The sequence below is a fragment of the Triturus cristatus genome, chromosome 9 (assembly GCF_964204655.1).
Source record: "Triturus cristatus chromosome 9, aTriCri1.1, whole genome shotgun sequence".
In the NCBI taxonomy this organism is placed as follows: domain Eukaryota; kingdom Metazoa; phylum Chordata; class Amphibia; order Caudata; family Salamandridae; genus Triturus; species Triturus cristatus.
The window spans coordinates 1,063,207,719-1,063,225,698 of record NC_140592.1 but is presented as its reverse complement, the minus strand read 5'-3'; positions in this window follow the sequence as shown (position 1 = coordinate 1,063,225,698).

Sequence of the window (17,980 nt, the reverse complement as noted above, 5' to 3'; positions counted from 1 at the left end):
TCTGAATAACCTGCATCCGCACTTATATGTAGCTCCAACTAATAAACACTAGGGCTCTTTTTAGAGCCGCATTATAACTGACAACTTAGGCCTGCTATTTTGGGGCCAGGTAACGGCACTCCCGCACCCTCGACAAAATGTATTCTCCACACAGATGTGGCGCAGCGGCCACACCATCTGACTTTGGAGCACAGAGCTCTTGCTTTGATCACCGACTCTAACGACAGATCAGGATAGCACCATGTGACTCAGAGCAATAGCTCACTTAATTTCCACGCTGGCCCCCAGCGCATGCAGACCCATACGAGTGAGTAGTTTGCACTTTACAAATACCGCATTGATTGGAAATGGCAGAATTGAACTTCACACTCCCTCTGTAGCACCCCCAATAACCCTACAGACGTCACACTGTTTAAAACAAAAGTTCCTCCTAGTGCGTATGCACACATGCTGACACTACTTGGACAGGTGTGCCGCAGCAGCCAGAAAACATGAGTTCAGAGCACAGGGCTCACGGTTTAATCCCCTGCTCCGGCAGCAGCTCAGCTCAAAACCATGTGACTCTGAGCAATAGCTCACTAAATAGCTCACATAATTTCCATGCCGGCCTCCAGGGCCTTCAGACTCATAGGAGTGAGTAGTTTGCGCTTTACAAATACCGTATTGATTTACCTTTGCACTCCCTGTATAACACCCCCTAAGCACCATATACAAGTTACTGTGTTCCAAACAAAACTTCCTCCTACTACGTATAAAATATTACTGACACTACTTGGACAGGTGCGGCACAGCGCCCAGAGCACATGATTTCACAGCATAGGACACACTGTTTGGGCTCACGGTTTTATCCCCGAGTCCAGCAGCAGCTCAATTTAGCAGCATAACACTCTAGGCAATACCTCACTTAATTTCCATACCCCGCATTTTCAGACAGATAGGGGTCAGTAGTTCAGCGCCTTTATCCCCCAGTCCGGCAGCAGCTCAGCTTACGCCCCCAGCACCATCAGACCCGTACGAGTGAGTAGTTTGCACTTTCCAAATACCAAATTGATACGCGCAAATTTACCTTCGCACTCACTATATAACACCCCCTAAACAACATACACAACTTACAATATTCGAAACAAAAGTTCCTCCGAGTAGGTATAAGTACATGCTGACACTACTTGCACACATGTGGCACAGCAGCCAGAGCACATGACTTCACAGCATAGGACACACAGTTTGGACACACGCTTTCATCCCCGAGTCCGGCAGCAGCTCAGCTTAGCAGCATGAGACTCTAGACAATAACTCACATATTTTCCATACCCCTGCACTTTCAGACCAGTAGGGGTCAGTAATTCGTCCTAGTAGGTATAAACACATGCTGAGACTACTTCCACAGGTGTGGTGCAACGGAGAGGGCACCTGACTTCACAACAAAAGACACACAGTTTGGGCTCACGCTTTAATCCCCGAGTCCCGCAGAAGCTCACCTTCGCAGCATCAGACTCTACGCAATACATTACTTAATTTCTGTACCCAGCACTTTCAGACCGGTAGGTATGAGTAGTTAACTTCACACACCCTCTATAGCATACCCTAAACACCCCACAGTGGTTGCATGGATTTAAAAGTGCATCTGGAAAGTGCTGTATGGGTGAGTTAGTGTGTCTATGGGTGTGTTGGTGAGTGAATAAATGTCTCAGTGGTATATCTGTGACTAACTACATATGTTTTAAGCAACTATATGTGAGTGTTGGAGTATATAAATGAGTATACATGAGACTAAGTTATTTCAAGAGTGGGTATATAAATAAGTATCTGCTTCTATCAGTGATTGTATAAGACAGTAAATATGTGTTAGTATCTGTATAAATAAGTGATGTGGTATGTCTAAAAATAACGAAGTTGGTGTGTATAACTGTATACATGATTAAATGGGTATGTGATTCATTCTCTGCATTTCTGACTAGGCGTGTGAGTAACTCTATGGATGATTGGCAGCGTGTGACTGCATGTAGAGATGTATGAGTGCATATTATACTCCTCTATTGATGAGTAACTACATGTATAAGTGACTGGATGTGTGTGTAGGCCTAGGAAATAGTGAGTGCTCTGTAGTATATGGCATTCTTCTGTGTATGGTTTCAAAAATAGTAGTCAGCTTTTTAGAATGGGTGTATGAAAGTTTATATTAGAGCATCAGTATATGCATCAGATTGTCACGTGGATGATGTCATGAGTGATGTCATCAGTGATGTCATTTGAGATGTCATGAGTGATGTCATCAGTGATGTCACTGACCATGTCATGAGTGATGTAATATGTGACATCATCAGCAGTGCATTGCGGGTGCGCGAGTTATAATTAGCTCAACTAACTATAACTGGCGAATTTCTCTTTTTTTATTTGAGTCAAATGTTCAACTAACTATAACGTCCCTGAAACCTATGGTTTTTTTTGTGAATGTTTAAGGTTTTTTAAATGCTAATTCCTAACTATAACGTCTGTAAAACCTATGGTTTTTTCAGTGAATTTCAAAGGTTTTCTAAATGTTGATGTCATATTTTAATGTTTATAAAACCTATATTTTTTCTATTATATTTTTTAATATTTTGGAACTCTATTATACTTCTTGCTTTTAACTTTAAAAATCATGTAATGTTTTATATCTTCCCCCCAAAAATATGTATATATTTTTTTGGGGGGGAGAAAATGGCACTCCCATACCGGTAGCGTACCAAGCTCCATCACCACATGAATCCTATTCGCCATATTGCTACTCGTAAATGATGCACATTTCTTATCCGACGAGTTCGTGGCACCGCGTCCCGCGTAACATCATATATGCATGAAGTCACCCCAGGTACTACTTTGGTATCCGACGAGTACGCTGTACCAAGCCACGCGTTACGTCATATACGTATGGGGTCGCGCCTGCTGAGCATTGCGTATTCGACGAGTACACGGTGCCAGGCCCTGAGTTACGTCACAGACGTATAGTATCGCACCGAGTACGCCATTCCCATTTTTTTGTCTCAAAAGTATATCTAAATAACTTTAAACAGTATATGAGAGCACGCAAAAATCTAAATTATTTTAAACATTTTATATTTTTAATTGTGATAAACTTATATTATGATAAATATATTTTGGCAAATTTGCGTCGGCTGCGGCCTCCTTGCGCGTTCGGTGCGCGATTGCCATGTGACCTTAAAAAAAAGCATTTGATTGGTTCATAACATTTCCCATTATAACAGTTGTACGACCCCACCCATTTTACTCATTTTCTCTACAGCGTTTGATGAGAAACACCTCTTCTGCTTAGAAAGCTTTTTTGAAAAGTGTTTTCCTGTATACACATATCTTATACTACACACAACATGCAACGATCATCTTGATCAATATTCATGCTCTGTACATTAGCCTTCCACGTGTGATTGCCATGCATCTCAAACGATCCACCAAAAAACAAATATGTGTTACACGATGCCCCTGGTGTGTGTGTCTGCACATTATTGTACTGCCTTTCGGCCTGGGTATTGCTGGCTCTAAGGAGCATCATCAGCCACGGGAAGACTGCAGATCCTAGATGACATGCCATCTCATTAACTATAGTTTCCGCCCTCCCGACACATGCTACACTAATCTAAATTCCACACTCTGTGAGGTCAAAAACTACAAAAGAAACACACATAAGTACACTTCCTGGCCAGGCAGGAACTGAACAACACCCAAGTCCCCGGAATAATTATTCACACCCCTACGCTGGCCTGGGGTACGCAAGCCCAGACCACTTTGCGTACGTATAAATAGGATAACCCCGACGCCACACGTCCCTCTTCTTCCACACTACCTCAAATGATTTGCCGCATCCACCTCGCACGTCGTCTACGAAAGGGATCCATGAGGTGTACACTCTCCTGCAATCAACACTTCATCTGAATTGTGAGCACTGCTGCCCGTAGTGTTTGCTCACACAACAATGACAGCAGGTAAGCAGAGCGGCCTGGGTGCACAGGGCCTCCAATTGAGTGCGCTGCGGCGAGAGGGGTGGGGTGCTTCAGCCTAGCTGCGCAGGTCCGAACAAACGATATTGTCATGTGTTATGATGTGATCTTTGACCTCATTCAGTCACATCTCTCTCTCATTTTAAAGACCTGCTGGACTGTACTGTAGGCTTGAGCCAGCGGGCAGCGCTGCCCTACAGACACCTCTTCAGTGTGGTGCTGCGGGAGGGATGGGATGCATCAGCCAGACTGCGCACGTGCGAATAAGCGATATTGCCATGTGTTATGATGTGATCTTTGACCTCATTCAGTAACATCTCTGTCTCATTTTAAAGATTTAAAGACCTGCTATACCATAAGGTAGGCCTGAGCCTACGGGCAGCGCTGCCCTACAGACACCTGTTGAGGGCGGTTCGGCGGGACGTGTGGGGTGCATCACCCTGAGTGCGCACGTGCGAAAAAGCGATGTTGCCGTGCGTAATGATGTGATCTCTGACCTCATTCAGTCACATCGGTCTAATTTTAAGGACCTGCTGGACCGTACTGTAGGCCTGAGCCAGCGGTAAGCGCTGTCCTACAGACACGTGGCGTTGGCTTTTAGGACACTGTAGTGAGCTCCTTACTAAGTGTACATGCACACAGGCTCCCGCCACTGCATTACACGTGCACATTATGCTTCTAGCATGCGCTCTGTTCCTTTGTATGTGAACGCTGGCATAACATATTATTATTTAACCTTGTGTATTCTCGTGCACTCCAACTCCTCTTTGAACCACGATTACCACTAACAGTTGGTAGATCGTACTTCAAAAACGAAGGATGCTCTCAACTCCTATTTTCTATCAAGCTTGAAATAAACCTTCATTTACCTCCAGACGTTTCCACCATTAAACTATTCCTCCCTTATCAGACAATCCATTGATTGCCACAAGAAGGGCGGAGCGGGAGCTGACCCGCAATGATGCCCTGCATTCTGACACCTTCCATCGTGGTATCAAGACACCGTCCCCGACCGGAGACCTGGTCTATCGTTCTAACATACCCCGGACTAGGAGCTTGCACCAACACGTCGTGGGACACCCCAGTGGTGGCAGGTGAGCAGTGAAGCCTTAGTGTGCAAGACCTACAATTGAGCACCGTGCGGGGGATGGGTTTGGGGTGCAGCACCCTGGGTGCACAGGTGCATGCAAGCGATTTTCCCGTAGCTAATAATGTAGAACTATATTATCAAACAACGGCGATAACATTATCACCACTTTAGCGACAGGAAACTGCCACTAATGCGGTGATAAGGGGTTGATAATATGCTCTTGTAAATTCCCATAGAAGGCCAGGTTCACACCAGAACATGGGCTTCTAAGGGAATTTACAAGGGCATATTATCAACCCCTTATCGCCGCTTTAGCGGCAGTTTCCTGCCGCTAAAGCGGCGATAATGTTATCGCCCTTTCTTCATAATATGGCCCATAATTTCTGGCCTCATGTTTTTAATTTTAAGGACTTGCTGAATCACACTCTTTCTCGCAGACCCCAGAGTCCTAGACAAATGGTTGACGGAGGGTAAACACTAAAGGATGGGTGCAATAGGCCGACGCTCTGTCTCCTCCTCCCTCTCTTCTTTTGACTCTCCCTCCCCTTCTCCCTTCCACCCACTCCCCCTCCCTTCCATTCTCACTATAGTCCTTTCATTCAGACTACCTTTCTTTACCTCTGTTTCATTTTTGTCTTGCAGGTTTCCTACGCTGCTTCCACTTGAGTCCAACCCACGTTTTTTTTAATTATACTGTTCTATTAAAGTTACATTTCTATTTATTTCTGTTTTAATAAAGGTTACTTATTTTTTCAAATAAATAACTGAGTGTAGGGAGCGCTAGGTGGCGCACGAGCAAGATGGCCACACAGTAGTGAGGCTCCTGCAGCTCGGCTCACTAATCCGCAGATTTATCCTGAGTGACGTAAATTAATGCTTCCAAACTAACACCGCAGGGAGAGAACAACCTCCGGCTATAGCCCCATTGAGCTCCCGCCATGGTGCCACCTGTCCTGCCTGGAACCGTGACTCGGCGTGTGGAGTTACGGGAATCAGCGGTGCCCACGTGGAGCACGGGCCGCTGCTCGTGCCCGACACCGCAAGATTGGACATTGATGAGATGGTGAGGCGACTGCGTTACCACCCCGCTTGAACACAATCCCCAACAAAGCCAAGTGTATCCCCCGACACTGCCTCTGAGCGGCTTGATGAATACTGCTGGTTGGGAGCGCGTGCGACCGACATCGCGCCATGGGGACTCTGATTGCCAATTAGCAGACATTACGGGGGCAATTGACTGCAGTTTCAGCCCTCACCCCCAGTGAAGGAGCAAAAAACAGATCCCCACAACGCGCTGCCAAACAGATACCCCCTGCTGCCAGAGCAGAGATCGGGACCTTGATTCTGCATCGCAGGGGAGCACTAGGGATCCGCGGAGGCCCTGGGCGGCGCTCGGCAGGCCTCACTCTTCACACCAGCTGCTGGGTCTACCAAGAGGCCACAACGATGTGCATATGATGCGCGCCACCAATAGGGAATTCCTCCTGACAGTGAAAACAGCCCCTGCCATACGTCAAACAACAGGAGCGTGAAGGTAGGCTATGGCCCAGCCGGGGGGGGTAAAAAAGTGGCAAGCATACACACTGCATGACACTTGCAGTGGCTACAATCGACATTGAGTGTGGGGGGCCGGCTTGGGCAAACTGAGTGCCCCTGTGGAGCGGCCAACACCAGCCCGTAACGACCTGCAGCCTCTGCGCAGTGAGGCGAAACACCTGCGTGTAGCGCACACCACACCAAGCAAGCCTGCGCCATGGGCCCCATAGAACACGCACATACTACCAACTTGCACCAACATTAGAGGGAGTGCCAACCACCACCACCCACGGCTACTGCACAAGCACGTGCAACAACGATACCACCAACTAGATCAGCCATGGGGAAACCAGATGCGCGCCATCCGCGGCTGACTTTTGAAAACAAAAAACACATCAGACTTCAGCAGGAGTCCCACGACACACCAACGGTGTGTGCAGCATGCGGTTCCTTGTGGGAATCCCCTGACTCACCTGAAGAAGACGTGAAATCCATCCTGCAGGAGGTTCGACAGGGCATTGCGGCTATTGCCAACATAATGGACGCTATGTCGACACGCATGGACGCCATATTCCATAAGATGGATAGACATGAGGAGCGCCTCACAGAAGCAGAGCGGCATATTTCAGACGCAGAAGATGCGACATCTCAGACACAATCGACAGTGGCGCAAATGGACAAACTCTTAAGAATAATTGCAGCGAAGAATGAGGATTTAGATGCGCGCAGTCGGCGTAATAATATCCGCGTTTTGGGAATCCCGGAAAGCACCAACACCGGGAAAATGGAAGAATACATTGAAAAGTTACTAACAGACTCCATCGGCGCGGAATCATTCTCACCACACTTTATAGTTGAACAAGCGCATCTCTCGCTGGGTCCTCGCCCGCCACCGGGAGGTATGCCACGCCCCGTCATCGCGTGCCTCCTTAATTATAGAGACCGGGATGTTGCGCTCAGGATAGCGCTCGAAAAGCGATAACTGAATTTCGACGGAATCACATTCTCCATATATCCCGACTTTACGGCAACAGTGCAGGAGGAGAGACGTAAATTCATCCCAGCCAAGCAAAAACTGAGGCAGGCTTAGATAGACTATGCGCTCCTGTATCCAGCTCGTCTGCGGTCACACATCAGGGTAAACAATCCTTTTTTACGAAGCCACAGCAAGTAGACGAATTCCTGAAGCGCCTAAAATGGAATAACAAACCTAATGATCGCCATGAAATGGAATCACGCTCACCATCCCCGCCCCCACACATGACGCCTGAACCCCACAACGCTATATGACTGACTGTTAGTGCAAGGGGGCTGTTGAAACATGGCACGGATTGAACTTCATCGCCCATATCGAACTGAACACTGAGAAACAGATAAGTGACACACTGTATTTCCCTGCTGTTTGCTTCTCTCCTATGTGGTTATATAATTCTACTTAGCATTTACACAAAGATTATATATGCCGAGCACCCTTGGCCCCTTTAGAGATGGACTACCCCACCACTCGGACGCTCAGGGGCGAGGGATTAAGTGCGTACACCTAGTGGTATCCCCCCACACGGGTATTCCCCCCTTTCTTTGACCTTCGCTGCGATTAGTAGCAGCATGTTCTTGTTCTTGTTAAGTGGGTGGGAGGGGGGAGGGGACAGCGATACTGGCATATTTGGGATGCTTCAGTGGGTGTGGGAGGGAGGGAACTGGTTTCCTGTTTTTGCATATATTACCGAATGAGCACAATGTATGGAATCCTACAACAACTACACTGTTATACATGCGCAAATCCTAAGGGCGCATCGTCCGGTCCCTAAGAGCAGATGGGCAAATGGCTAATACATCCCCAGACGGGAAACTTCAGATAATTACGTGGAACATCAGAGGGCTGGGAAACCCGCGCAAGAGACTCCAGATACTAGCATACCTTGACAGGCATCAAATCCACATCGCAATGTTACAGGAGACACATTTCAACCCCAGGCACGATAACAATTTCTCACACAGGTGGGCGGATCATAGACTTTTTTGATCTTACTCCTCATATGCCAGGGGCACCACCATACTCATAAAAAACAAACCCCCTTTGCATTAGCAGGCGCCTCTTGGGACACACAAGGGAGATACTGTCTGGCAAGGGGGAGATTAGGATCAGACTCGGTTACACTAGCATGCTGCTACGGCCCCAATGTCGACTCCCCCGACTTTTATTTAGGCCTGGGCGGTAAATTTCATTCCGCTCACGGAATTTACGATATTTTGACATTTTCGCATTCTGCGGAGAGCGCGAAAATGTCAACACTTTCTCAACCTGCCACGAAACTGAAGTATTTTTCTTGTTCGCGCTTTAAAAATGTGTTCTTGCGCACGTGGTCGCTACTTACCAGGTCCTTGCGTTCGCCGACGAGTTTTCCTATCCGTTCGCGCGCGCCACAAGATGTTGGATTGTTGGTAGCCGGTCGCTCTATCCCGCGAGAGTTTGCGATCACGAACACGTCATTGCGATCGCGAACAGGAAATAAGCATCACGAGCAAGATGGCCGCGCCCATTAGCGACCGCAACACATCGCAAATGGGCAGGAAAAGCAATCTCTGCATCTTCGCGAAAGCTTCACATACTCAGGGAGATTTTGCGCAACTTCGTGATAATTTGCGAAAGTCAATTTCGCCAATTCCACCCACCCCTACTTTTATTCCTCCCTCTGGAACAAGATCTATGACATAGGCTGCACTCATATAATTTTGGGGGGGACTTTAATGTCACATATAACCCCGCTATGGACAGATCACATCCCCTCATCACTACTCTTCAGCGCACACAGTCATTCAAGACATCCTAGCTACCCACCAACTTGTGAACGCTTGGAGACATAACATCTCCACAAGAGAGAGGGCACACACTTCACTGCACGGGCCGCTTCATGGGCGAGGTTGGATTACTGGCTGTTGTCACGGGGGCTGGGCCCAGCTATAACTACAGTAACACACCTAGCAAGGACGTACTCTGATCATGCTCCAGTTAGGCTCAAGCTATCCTCGGCAGACTATGCCCCCCCCCCCGCTGTGGCTCGAGACTGCAACCTACAATCCTGCTAGATGCGGTTTTTCAGGCTGAACTCGAAGAAGAAATCCATGACAATGTGGAAACTATCTGGGAGGTGTTCAAAGTGACCCTACGTGGCTTCTGCATCTCAAAAGGTGCGGGAGTACTCAAAGATATCACCAACACGCTGTGAACACTAGAAACAGAACTTAAGTCCCTCGAGATACAGCCGTCCACCAGTCCCGATAGTAATACCCAACACCAATTTCGTGAGAAGCTCACAGATTACATGGACGCTGCCCAAAGGGAAGTGCGTTTCCAGGGCAAATATTGGGTGGCATGCCGATACGGGGAGGGAGAGCGGCCAGGCAAAGCACTGGCAGACACCATTCGAAGGCCTCGCTTCTCCAACTATGTGTTGGAGCTGGCAGGACCTGGTGACATGGTCTATCAAGATACAGCAAGCATCCTTAATGCTTTAGCGACCCACTACTCACAACTGTACACCACAGGCAGGGGAGACGAGATAGACCTCGATGGCTATCTGGGGGAGGTGGCTTTGGGGTGGTTGGGAGACGCTCGGAGAGACTTCTTAAGCGCTCCATTCGAGCTGGATGAGGCACGAGAGGCAATCATGCACATGCAGTCGGGTAAAGCGGCTGAGATGGATGGCATACCCATAGAGTTCTACAAAAGGTATATAGACATAATTGCCCACATACTGCGAGAGGTTTATGAAGATTCGTTGGAATCTGGCAGCCTTCCACCATCCATGCGGGAGGCACTTATTACCTCACTCCTTAAACTGGGGAAACCACCCCAACACTGTGACTCATACAGACTATTGTCCCTTCTTAACTGTGACACCAAAATACTCGCCAAACTAATCGCTAACCGCCTTAGTCTCTTGATGGATAAATTGATTCTTCCGGACCAGGCGGGCTTCGTCCCAGGAAGAGCCATCTCACATAATCTAAGGACCTTATTTGCCATACTTAATAATGTCGCCCCAGAACTGCCGCTGGCGGTGATTTTTCTGGATGCCACTAAGACGTTTGATTCGTTGGAATGGGACTACATGTTCAGAGTGTTGTGCCGAATGGCCTTCCCACCAATTTTTCTGTCCTGGATTCAACTTCTGTACCAATCCCCAACTGCAAAAGTTCTCATTAACGGCCGTGTATCCCAGGCCTTTTCGGTTACCAGAGGAACTCGACATGGGTGCCCCTTATCTCCCTTACTATTCGTTCTGGCAGTTGAGCCTTTAGCGGCCAAACTGAGGCAGCATCATAAGGATAAGTCACTCCGATGCAACATGCGTCAAATCCTGATATCCCTATATGCCGATGATATTACCCTATATATCCGAGACCCACAGCAAAATCTGAATCCACTCCTCAGAGAGTTTATTGTTTTTGGGAAGTTATCGGGAATCCAGATTAACTAGGGGAAATCTTGTGTCTTTCCCCTGACAGCGGCCACAGCCCACTTCCCCTTAGACTTCCCCCTGGAGTGGTGCGATGAAGATTTATGATACTTAGGCATTCGAATCACTAGAGACAGGGAGGAACTACTTCGCCTCAACCATGGCACCGAGCTGGAATGCATTAATGGGTACGTCAACCGCTTGCTTACCCTACCCCTCTCCATGGCAGGAAGAGCATCCTTATTTAAAATAGTGATGCTTCCCCAATTGCTATATATTTTCTTAAATATCCCGTTTAACCCAGGAGGGTCTTTCTTTAAGACACTTTGCGCTGAGCTGACACGCCTGGTTTGGGAGGCAAACAGCCGAGGCTTCAGTGGAAGGTACTCACTAGACCGCACTCACAGGGGGGTTTTGATATTTCCGATTTTGAAGTGTATTATACAAGCGCACAAGCCCATTATGCTTACCACTGGGTGCATCCAACAAGCTATATGCCGCAAGTGGCGGCGGAGCACTGGCTGGCTGACCCCATACCCATAGAAGGCATACTTTGCGCTGCACCCAGCCCTCGGGACAAAAATCCTACTACTGTCACATGCTCCATAAATCATGGTACCGCATAACTGCTCAGTTACACAGCCCGTTACTATACTCCCCACTGCTCCCACTCATTTACCATCCCAATATACCACTCCTCCAGGAACTGATATTCTACCAATTCAAGAAACGGGCTAAAATTGCCACGTGGGGGGATTTCTACCATGATGGGCAATTCCGCACACGTGAACAGATATTCCAGGGGCTCCACCCATCTCCACTAGATATCTTCTTATACATTCGACTTTGGCAAGGCATTCGATCTGTCACCCCAGATTTTCCTGCTGAGCCCCCCCTCTCAATCCCCTGCACTTAATGCTAAAGGCTCCAAGTGTGAGACGTCTCGTATCCATACTATATCACACAGTGCATACGCAACGGGCAGAACTATCGACCAGCTCGCGCACAAACTGGAATACGGAGCTGGGCTATGAGTTATCAGACGATCAATGGGAGTACTGCTGCTTACAAACTGAGCAGGTCTCGGCCAGCAGCAGACTACGCATTAAACATTACAAATTCCTCCACAGACTATATTATACCCCAGCCAAACTGCATGGACACAAACTGAGGGACTCCAACAGATGCGACAAATGCAGGGCTCCGAGTGCCGATTTCTTGCATCTAGCTTGGTCCTGTCCTGAAATATACACCTACTGGACCCAAATCTTTGATGCTATAGGATTGATGACGATACCGGATTTTAGACGTTCTCCACTACTGGCCCTCTTGGGATACACCAAGTCCATTCCAGCACTGTACCACAAATACGTTGCTTTAGCACTCCTGATGGCCAAGAGGAGGATTGCCTGCCAGTGGGGCAGGGGGAGGGCACTCAAGTTTAAAGACTGGCTCAATGACTTGATATTCAGCCAAGAGCAATTTTCCACTTATGCAGAGTTGCTGCCTCTCTCCTCCCAACCCAGGGACATGTGGGGACCCCTCGCCGGCTACCTACTGGTGCACCCACGCACGCCCCAGCTGCTGACCCGGTGACAGACCAGCCTTGAAACTACCCTATCCATATGGCAGGATAAACCATCGACACATACTCACCACACGGTACCTAAGTGCCTCCCCTACATACCGCCTGTATGTTATGTGAAGGTGTACTATTGAGATGTTCCCTGCCTTGTGCCATAGACAGAATAAGGCTCCACAAAGGGCCTAACTAGAGATGTCAACAAGGATACCTAGTACTGCATAATATATTGAACTGCGCACTGTCTTGCTGGGATATTGATCGTCTATTGAACTGCTCATGAATGTTCCCATATAATCCAATGGTCCACACTGTTATGTATTCACCTGTCTATATTACTGTGTCCAACTGTATGTATGTTGTGCTCATAACCATACTATCAGCAATATGGATGTACTGTTCTGTTGAAAATCAATAAACAAAATAAAAAAATAAAAAATAACTGAGTGTAAAGGTCTTCTTTTTCTGACGATTGTGAAAATCATCTGTTTTTGGAGATTTTAAGGACAACAATATTTAATATTAGAGTGCAACTACCAAACATAATCGAACTGACTATTAGACAAATGAAGCCTGGGTAATTGTACAACTGCAACCACCGAGGGTTCAGGGACTACCGAGGCCCACCCTGCACATTTAAATAAAGACCCGGAGTGTGGCGATCCCCGGACTTCAGTTGGCCTCGAACCCCCCAAACAATTAGTAAACAATACCCGAGAAGGTGGCGCTCCTCTAGGCTGCAAAACGTCTCTGTGCCCTCCGGGCCTAATTTACATGTGACATTAAGATTCCCAGTCCTACAGAGACTCCGCAATATAATAATTGGATTGGCCACGGAACATTACCCACCCACCAGGGGCCTCATTTAAAAGAACAGGTGAGACCCCGCTTTTTTTTTTTCTTTTCTTTCCATTTTTACCATCTGCATCCCCTCTATTACAGCAATACAAGGTTTTCCTCCTCTCACTTCAAGTAGCCGAACAAGTATTTGCTATCACAGGGAGGAAGCCATGCTCCACCCTCTAATAGCAAACACAAATGTCCAGCAAATGCACACCCAGAAGGCAGGCAGGTGACAAGGAGCCAAAATTCGCTGAAACAATAAATGAGAACTGTTCCAAGAAGCTACTTACAGAAATCTGCACAACAACTTTTGAGCTTAGCTATATATGATCTGCTTACAGACCAAATTTGTGTGGCCTTAGAAATAGAGGTAACATTGTTATATGCTCAACTTTTGTAATAACCAGTGATAAACAACATACTAATTTAGTAGGGTTTTCTTTTAGACACCTGTGTACTAAAGATGAGTAGTAATATTTTAGGTAGAGAAAAACATATATTTGACTCAACTATGATGTGTTTTATTTAAACAAATGTAACATGTGAAATTAAATAAGTGTGATAAATTTCGAAATCATTTCAGGTACAATGATTTGATATTTATCAAAAGGGTGAATTGATGGAGCTTAGATTTCACCTATAAAATGTATGCATTATTATATGACAAAAAGTTGCAGACATGAGTTCTAAAATGGCACACAGATTGTGGCGCAAGCAAGATGAAAACATAGGGCTTGATCAGAATGCTTCGGTTTGGAGGTGCTTTCATGTGAAAACATGCTTAATTAGTTGAACAAAGCGATACCAAAGGGGATAATGGACGGAGCGTTTGAGCAAATCAAACACTCACCCCCAGTCAACTGATCGAGGTTTAATCCATCATCATTCTTTAGCTCACTCCACCACCGCAGTTCAAACATGGCCATATGCAAATCAGTTTGACCCTGTGCCTCATGGGAACAGTCCAGCCCGAAGTGCCAAGCTATGTCTTCCCTGGACCGGAAACAAGCATCCTGGGACCTGTTTCGGTTTCATAACCCTCATCAGCCAGGCTATCTTGAATCCAGTGGCAAAGTGAGCAAGGGACCCACGTCTGGCCATACCCTGCCAATTTAGGGCGAAAAAGAGATACCAAAGGGGATAATGGATGGAGCGTTTGAGCAAATCAAACACTCACCCCCAGTCAACTGATCTGGGTTTAATCCATCATCATTCTTTAGCTCACTCGACCACCCCAGTTCAGACATGGCCATATGCAAATCAGTATGACCCTGTGCCTCATGGGAACAGTCCAGCCCGAACTGCCAAGCCATGTCTTCCCTGGACCGGAAACAAGCATCCTGGGACCGGTTTCGAGTTCATAACCCTCATCAGCCAGGCTATCTTGAATCCAGTGGCAAGGTGAGCAAGGGACCCACATCTGGGCATACCCTGCCAACTTAGGGCGAACAAAGCGATACCAAAGGGGATGATGGACGGAGCGTTTGAGCAGATCAAACACTCACCCCCAGTCAAGTGATCTGGGTTTAATCCATCATCATTCTTTAGCTCACTCCATCACCCCAGTTCAGACATGGCCATATGCAAATCAGTTTGACCCTGTGCCTCATGAGAACTGTCCAGCCCGAACTGCCAAGCCATGTCTTCCCTGGACCGGAAACAAGCATCCTGGGACCGGTTTCGGGATCATAAGCCTCATCAGCCAGGCTATCTTGAATCCAGTGGCAAAGCTCACTGAGTAGAAAACCACGTGATTATAGTTTGCTTTAGTGGACTCAGTTTTCTGTAGTTTTCTTTTTTGCCCTTTGACACTTTGTACTCCTCTTTTCCTACCAACTTTCAATGAAAGGGCTTTGTTAAAAAATCCTGCCTCTGGTGTCCGTTCGACCTTCACTATGTTGCATATGTTTGGAGCCTGTTTAAACGTGGAGAGAAGAGCACACTTTTTTTTTTCATAAATCACAAGACTGAAATTTTAACAAGAACACGCCTGATTAATGACGTATCCAGTCACCCCATGGGGAGATGATGTGTCTTGAAGTTCTGATTGGACCAACTATGAGGACTGAGCTTGTGAACTTTTGCTTGAAATAATGCTTACAAGTGGGAGGTATGCCTTGCCTTTTTTTTTCTTTTTTCTGAGGGCCAGGCCCAGTTTCTGTGCTGGACACAGAGACGGGGAGGGGCTGCATTCTGTGGGGGCTATTGTGTAGCTTGAGACAGAGACACAGACTAGCAAATCGAAGCAGAGGCAGAGAGAGAAAGAGCTGAAAGGATCAGAATAGATTTAGATTTTAGGTGCTAAACTGCATTTATTTCTCTTTATGGGATATTTTTGCCATCATTAATTATTGATTAACCGTGTAAGACTTACTCTTTTTCTTAGAAACTCTTTAAGAGTTTGACTGACAATTTGCGCCACATTTCCCTTCCTATATGTGATGCTTATATGCAGACTGTAATATGTTCTGTATTAATGCTATTTTTCCTATTTTTTCAATTCTGTAACCTGATTGATATTTGACTAATGAATAAAGAGTCAGAGAACCTTAACTTTTGACTTAAAATAAAACCCTTTAAAATAACTCACCACTCTCATTATTGCCTCTAATATTGTTTGCATTTAATGTTCATATTTATGTAAAGTCTCCTGTTTGGTGAAACACGGTCATCAAAAGGTCCATCATTTTCACCCTTTGCAGCGGTAAACCATAGGTAATGAGGTTTTGAATAGGGAAATTACCAGGTAATTACTGCTGGATCACCATGCACCACCCTCTAATAACAAACACAAATGTCCAGCGAATGCACACCCCGGGCCATTGCATGAGCTGCGCCTGAGAGGTCACCCTCCCTACTACCATGATGCATTTGTTAGTATAAACGCATACTAACACTACTTACACATGTGTAGTACAGCGACCAGAATGTAGTGAAGAAGCAGAGGAAGTGCAAAATCTAAAAATATAAATCCTACCAGAAGTCGGATGACATAGTTCAATGAGCCGACGACCCTGGCATGAGTAGAAACAGCTACACGAACAAAACGGGTCTTCAGCACAACGCAAGCAATTTTGAAATATTGCTGAGTGGTGCCTTCTTTTGGCCTTCTCCCACTCGTCGCCAAATTTATGTAGTGAAGAGGCAGACAGCAGTAAATCCAATAAGTAGATTTATTACAAGAAAACAAGACACCTGAAACAACCACCAACAGGAGCAGACAGCAAAGCAACCGTTTAATCCAGTACCGTGTACAAACTCTGCAAGGTTCCCCTCATGACAGCCCTACATTCTAACATTACATACTAAGGGCCATATTATCAAGGAACGGCGTTAAAATTATCGCCACATTAGCGGCAGGAAACTGCCGCTAAAATGGCGGTTAAAAGTTCATCAATTTTTTTAAACCTAACAATATTTTTTTGCAACATTTTCTCGAATATTTAATGGCACGTGCAGGTTAAAAGTTCACAATTGTTTTAAGTTCGAACAGTGCCTTCCAAATGCAAGTTGCAGGTGTGGTTGAGTTGAGCAAATTTTATCCTATAATATGTACTATAATATGTACGTGCAAACTGCTTTTTCTGAACCAATCACAAACATACTTTTCCACAAAACAAATGTGCATCCTACTTTTAAAAAACAATGCTTTTCATCTACCAATCAGGTACCGTTTTGTATGCGAAAAGAAACTAGTTCCCCATCTTTAAACATATCTCTTATTCTACAAAGGAATTGCATGAGCTACAGACATCTTTCCATACCTTCCAGCCATACCTTCAAAATGCTAGTGTGGATCGTACGACATAGCTATGTTTTGTGGTGCAAGAAGCATGCAGAACAGAGACGTATTGACTTAGACCTAGGTTTACAACATGTGGACATTAAATGGTTTGGTTTGGAACTTATTCTAAACAACTATCCCTGGCCAGGCTTGGCTAAGCTGTATGGTGTGGTCGGGACTCCATCCCCCAGCAATCCCGCTTCTGACGAGGACGCCGCTGACGCTACTTCCAGGCGCCAGGAGGCGCATAAAAGCCTGTGTGGGGCCGAGGCCCTTGTGGAACTTATTCTAAACAACTATCCCTGGCCGGGCTTGACTCCGCTATACCTTTGTGACTTTTCCCTCAGCCGGGCTTGGCTCCGCTGTATGGTGTGGTCGGGACTCCATCCCCCAGCAATCTCGCTTCTGATGATGACGCCGCTGACGCTACTTCCAGGCGCCAGGAGGCGCATAAACCTGTGTGGAACCTCGTCCCGCGGGACGCGCCGGGAGGAGCCCGGGACAAGGGCGGGGCCGTCTGTGGCCGTCCGAGGCCAGAGGAGGCCGGGCAGGGCCACTCTACTGATATTATTGAACTGAGCAAGAACGTGGATTTATGGTTTGTCAGGATAATACTATATGTGACCCATGTCCATATATGCTAGATTTTATCTGCTGGTTGCTCTTACTGTTATCTAGCATATATTCTGC